General features: G+C 35.9%; 1 protein-coding gene across 2 annotated transcripts in view; it reads left to right on the top strand.

Moving 5' to 3' along the window:
• Positions 1-6,544, top strand: part of LOC106881589 (lysosomal cobalamin transporter ABCD4) — a 100,764-nt gene that overhangs the window by 1,470 nt on the left and 92,750 nt on the right. The gene's annotated exons all lie outside the window — the stretch shown is intronic.

Genomic DNA, 6,544 nt, shown 5'->3' with positions numbered 1-6,544 from the left:
TAGTTATATAAGTTACAACATTTGATATTTAATGCAAATTAATGTTTTCTAATTTAACTGCAAGACCAGCCATTTTTTTTTAAAGTGGGGGTGGGGCGGAGAGTCAGTCGATATTATTAACCCCACCTTCCGAACCTCGATCGGAATTTTATTTTATCGATCCCAAATTGATGTAAGGCAAACTGACCCTAGTAGTCCTATTATGTAATGTTTTATGATTTTAGCTTTTCGTTTGAAAATACTTGCAATTTTTTTTCTTTTTTACCGAAGGGATTTTTACCACCATTTTTAAGTATGTAGTGAAAAAAAATTGTCAAAATCGGTCCAGGGAATCGTGGGTAGGGGAAAAAAATCATTAATTTTCACAATTTTTCATAAAAAGTTCCCCATTTTCTTCAAGGCTGTGTTGAAAAAAAAATATGTAAAAAACCCCGTCAAAACGGAGAAAATCCAACCTATGTAGACGCCCATATCTGAAACTCTGCCCACATGCAACTAGATGGTCACCCTTGTATAGGAGATTGAGGTCACGTTTGGGCGGCATTCCTACCAGTGTGTATATTAACACAAGTGTGCTGCCACAACTTTGTTACTTCATAACTCTCAGAAAAATGGATATTTTTAATGAAATCTTTTACAAATACCTTTCAGATTGGTTAGGTTTATAGGAATGTAATGTGAAAAACAGAAAAGCTGTGGTTGACAAAATAAAATAAAGAATGGTTTGATGCAAAGAACTGCCAAGATGTGAGTGTGTACACTATATGTGATGGTGTTCTAATGTACGCTTAGAGGGTGGTCATACTACAGACATTACAGAAGAGAATGCTAAAAGAGTTCCGTGTGGGACACCCGGGCATCTTTAGAATAAAAGCACATGCAAAGTTTCGTATACTGGCTGAGCATGGACAAGGAAGTTGAAAACCTGGTAAAAGGCTGCAGAGGATACTACCTACTACAAAATGTGAACGTTGACCAGAAGTGAAATATCATGGTCCCAATTGCATATCAATTTTGCAGGCATAGTAAATGGATATTAATACTTAATAGTAGTGGACAGCTACACAAAATGGCCTGAGGATGCGAGGTGTAAACAACTAACCTCATATATAGTAATAAACTTCTTACATGAATTGTTCACAAGATTTGGTGTACCGGATATAATTGTCTCTGATAACAGAACACAGTTTGTATCCTGTAAGTTTAAAAGATTCTGCGAGATGTTCATGTTAGAACATAAAACTATAGCACTGTATCACCCTAGATCGAATGGAAGGGCCAAACGGTTCATGGACACTTTTAAGAGAGCTTTAAAGAAAGCTAATAAGGAAGCTATGTACAAGGTTGTGATCCAACAATTCTTAAGGGTATACAGGGTAACTCAAACCTAAATGTGCCAGAAGGAAGTTCACCAGCAGAATTAATGTTTGCCAGAAAGGTGAAGTCAGTATATTAAAAAAATATGTGCTAGTAAAGACATGCTAAAATTCTTTAGAATCGGTGATAAGTTATATGTTAGAATGTACAAAAATGGTGAGCAATACCGAGAAGAAGAGGAAATTATAACATACATAGGAAGAATAATGTATGGTGTAAGAAGCAGAAATGAAATGGAAAAGAGACAAAGAAATCAGCTTCAGGAAAGAGTCATCGAAAAGGAACCGAGAAGAGTAGAGATACTGATGGATTGGCTATATGATACTTTTTGGGTTCCAACACCGTTACAAGAAGTCAAAACCACATGTACAAAGAAAAAGAACACTGAATTCCAAAAAGTAGACCCTAAGAAGAAAAGACATTGAGTGTATAAAAAAAGAAGGGTGAGGTGGGATGAATAAAAGAAATTGATTGTTAAATAAAATAATTAAAAGGGGAGATGTTGTATAGTAAAACTGTATGCCCTTCCTAGTAAAAAGTGATTGGAGTCAGCCGTTATAAATAAACCAGTAGCTGTCAAGAGAGTCGAAGAGTTGACAGTTTTAGACGGTGTCTTGTGGAGCTATTGGTACGAAGAGATATAACAATATCTGATGACTAGTAACTATTGTGGCTACTAGTGTAAAACAGCAACTACAGTACAACAGCAGTCATATATCACACCAGTGGGAGGAACCCACTTTACAACAGTTTCATAACCCCTTGTGAATTTGTTTAATCCTCTTGAGTTTGTTAATTCCTCATCGCCGCTATTGTAATCCAGCATCAGACTGTTGTAATGTCCACTCTAGTATAGCAGTACAGTTAGTTAGACAAGTAAGACATGACTATCTGTGATAAACTTCACCAACTTTTCAATAACCCAACTTCCTATCTCACAGTATTTGTGACAATTAGCACATACCACTTGTCATGTGGGAGGGGTGTTACGTTATTATTATTATCCTCCCCATAACAGAAACTGAAAGAACCTTGTATATGTCATACACAAGGATTGGCAACAGGAAGCACATTCAGCCATAGAAAATCTGCCTTTACAAAATTCCATCTGATGCTTAAATGATGATGATGATATGTATGTATTAACCCTTTAGTGTTTAAACCGGCCATAATTGGTTGAAAATTATTCCTCTTTATTTGTTTGAACCAGCCAAATCTGGCCATATCTGATTTCTCTATGAAATTGCTAAAAAAATAAACAAATCACATTATTGAATTCTTGTAGCTTTGAGATAATGTGAGATAAAGACTTTCCCACCTTTATTCAAGTAAAAATATGGTGAAAGTTTTGAGACTTCTTGGTTTTTTTCAACATTTGAAGAGAAGTATATCTTAGTTTTTAACGATATGGTGCCAGGAAGTAGCAATTCTGACTTCAAAGGTTTTTCTCTTGATGATGTACAAAATATAAACAAAGACAGCAGTGATTTGTCTTCAGACAAATCATGACATTAACGAATCTTTTGTCTGACGAGGAAGATTTTGATGATGAAAGTGATAAAAATGAAAGTGATGAAAATGATATTGAAAGCATTATGGCAACATGTTTGAAGATTACTACATCAACCAGAATTCTCGATTTCACAGAAAAGACTAGTCCACAATACAGTCCATCTCTTGTTACTCAATTATATGGACTATTTATTTTTACTGAAAAGTTTTTTTGAAACTCTCATGGAGGAAATAAATGCTCAATGCATAATTTCTATTTGTGGAAGACCCAATCCACTATGGCAGCCAACTGATACTGCAGAAATGTGAGCTTTTTTTTTTTATTATTATAAACATGTTTGGTATCAAGTAACTTCCTCAACTCTGGAACTACTGGAATCCTGATATAAGGTATGGTGATCCATATATCTCCAGCATTATGTCTAACTATTGTTTATGTAAAAAGTCACAAGGTACCTACGCCACCAAAGGACTATGACCATTTGAAATTTCGGGTTGACATGATATATCAGTTATGTGATAACTTTTCTTCCAGAAAGCACAGAACTGGGAGAAAAGCAAAATTAACTGAGATGGATGTCAACAGAAAAAATATTGACTTCCATAGAGTGGAAAAAATAAATGGAAGGAAAAAAGTTTGCAGACTGTGTTCACTGCAAAAAAGAAAAACTGTGAAAGGATATCAGGTCGAGACTTCATATATGTGTCCATTTTGCAAAGTGTCCTTGTGTAAAGGGTGCTTTGGACAGTTTCATGATAGAAATATGACATATCTATATTTTGTTGTTTGATAGTAATACTATCATATATTCCTTTCATTTTATTACTAATAATATGTAAAAGTGAGAAATACATGTTAATTTTCAATATATTACACACCTGTGTTCACCTTTGCCTCACCTGTTAATGAGCTTTTTATATTAGATGCATTCTGGTATGTAAATGTATTCATTAAATTGTATGTATAAGAGTACATAGCCAATGATATATTGACTTTGTTAGAGGCTTCCAAACCAGATTCATCAACCTGACTAAGTCTGTTGCACTTATTAACCTCAAAGGTCAATGCAGAAACTTCAGTAGTGTTTCACATTGATTTTGGTATTAAAGGTTCTCAGAATACTGACTAATTAAGTACCAAAAGATTTGAACATTCTTTGATCAACTTCTTTCATCTTTGAAATTTAATTTAATGTGTACAACACTGTAGTGTAATGATTTCACAATGCACTAAAATAATTTTTCCAATGAAACCTTAATGTTATCGCAATGTTTTTTTTACTAAGTTTCGATAAAAGAGATACCATACACAGTAAAAATTATATCTATGATCATACTTGTCTAATAATTAAGATGTGGATCAATTTTTTATATTCTGTATGCATGAGTGTGTTATTCATGGGAAACCAATGAGAAACCAACTCAATTTTTGCTCTAGAATTATGAAGAATTAAGGTATTTTACCAATATTAAGTGAATAACCTTCATCCCCTGTACCAGTACAAACCAATTTTATTTCAAAAGTCCTGCTGTGTAAAAATTACAATAAGTATCCTATTTCAACATTACAATAAATATCCCATTTCAACATTCTGTTTGCAGATTCATGGTATCATTTGTATATTCCTTTTGTAAAAATTGCTACAAATGACTATATCCATCCCATTGCAATATTCTTTCAGAATTACTGAATTAAATTTAATTTCCTTTTACTTCCAAAGATTGATACATACATCAGAGTTTTGCTTTTTTCTATCGTCCTGTATGGGGCTGTTTATGTTATCATATTACAAAGCTGGATTATACACCTTTTACAAAGAAGTGTATATTTTGGGGCTAAACTATTGAATAAATTTACACGTTTCATCAATGTGAAATCCATATATATTTGGCAGTTCAATTTCCCCTTAATTTGCCAAATTTTAGTCTTCAATCAGATGTCAGAATATCAAAATATCTACTGAAGTCTTCAAGATACTCCAATTTATAGATCAAAAATAGATTCTTGACAAAATTTTAGTTAGGAAAACATGTGCCCATGCCTTTGCATATCCCCTTTTCCAAAGAAAATCATTTACAAATGTCTGCAAAAATGTGTAATGGACTCCACTACAATGAGCTGCTCAGTGCTAGCTGACATTCAGTTGCTTGGTGTTGTTGTTGATGGTATCTAGGATCTGCTAGAGAAGTTGGCTTCCCCATCAATGTCTGACTGCTGAAGAATATTTCTTTGTCTTGGCTATTGATGGCATGTCCCTGCTAGCTCATTCTTGACTTGAACATGAAAAATTTGGCCACATTTTGGAAGCTAGTAACCTCTGAGTCAAAAGTATGATATGCTTCTTTATTTACTTTATCCAACTAGAATCTACTATGGTGATGTTGATGACTAAAGGAGAAATGTGAAAGTTAAAATTTGACCCTTATTGCATATTATGTTAGGTTGTCTTCTAAACAGAAGATAACCTAATGTAAGAATTGTGTTCACAAATACCTAGCACTCTCTATATCGAAATGTTTTCATCCAAAAACACCCACTCTCTGTCTACCATACATGTGTATTCTGTGATGATGATGATCACTATTTAACGTCTTCCTTGCCAGCATGGGTTGGACAGTTTGGCAGAATCTAATGAGTTGGCGGAGTGCATCAAACTCTAATGCAATGGTTCCCAAAGTGGTTGATACCACCCTAGTGGGGGTGGTGGAGGGATCTAGGGAGCATTTCAGGACAAACTCACAAGGCATGGAGGCCTAGGCACTCCGACCTGTCCAAGATGTGGGCTGGACAGGGAAAACGTCCTGCACGCTATTGTTCAGTGCTCAAAGGTGTCAGACGTGTGGGTTTATGCCGAACAACAGTTGTCAAGTGGAGGAAGAGTACAGCTGTTGACTGAATCTATAGTAAAAATTAAGCTGCCAGATTTCTTAATGAAAGAAAGTAATTGTTTTCTCTCTGTAGTAGTAATCACAAGAGAGGTGATATGGAAGACAAGAATGAAAGTGTTAAAGTCAGGTTTCTTCATCTCTGGCCTTGATTTAGTGAATTTTTTCATCTTTCACCTGAAAAGACAAATAGGGCTGGAGAGAAAATGCTTGACTATGAAAACTTTTGATAACAGATGGAAGAATGTTACATGAACGTTGCGTATGAAAGGTCCCTTATGAATGCGACATAGGATGAAACCCAGGTGTCAGTGGTGAGGCAGGGCTCGTGGGGTCTGAAATAAACCCGTCCCCCACTCCATCCATAATGTATCCTGTTTTGTCCTATCATTCAATCATCATCATCATCATCGTTTAACGTCCGCTTTCCATGCTAGCATGGGTTGGATGATTTGACTGAGAACTGGTGAACCAGGTGGCTACACCAGGCTCCAATTTGATTTGGCAGAGTTTCTACAGTTGGATGCCTTTCCTAACGCCAACACTCTGAGAGTGTAGTGGGTGCTTTTACGTGCCACAGGCACAAAGGCCAGTCAGGCGGTACTGGCAACGGCCACGCTCGAAATGGTGTCTTTTACGTGCTACTTGCACAGGAGCCAGTCCAGCGGCACTGGCAACGATCTCGCTCAAATGTCTTTACATGTGCCATCAGCACAAGTGCCAGGGCACAGGTGCCATCACGATTTCGCTTTCGCTTGCCTCAACAGAT

The sequence above is a fragment of the Octopus bimaculoides genome, chromosome 11 (genome assembly GCF_001194135.2).
Source record: "Octopus bimaculoides isolate UCB-OBI-ISO-001 chromosome 11, ASM119413v2, whole genome shotgun sequence".
In the NCBI taxonomy this organism is placed as follows: domain Eukaryota; kingdom Metazoa; phylum Mollusca; class Cephalopoda; order Octopoda; family Octopodidae; genus Octopus; species Octopus bimaculoides.
Note: the sequence above shows the minus strand (reverse complement) of the source record. Positions and strands in the feature narration are given on the sequence as shown.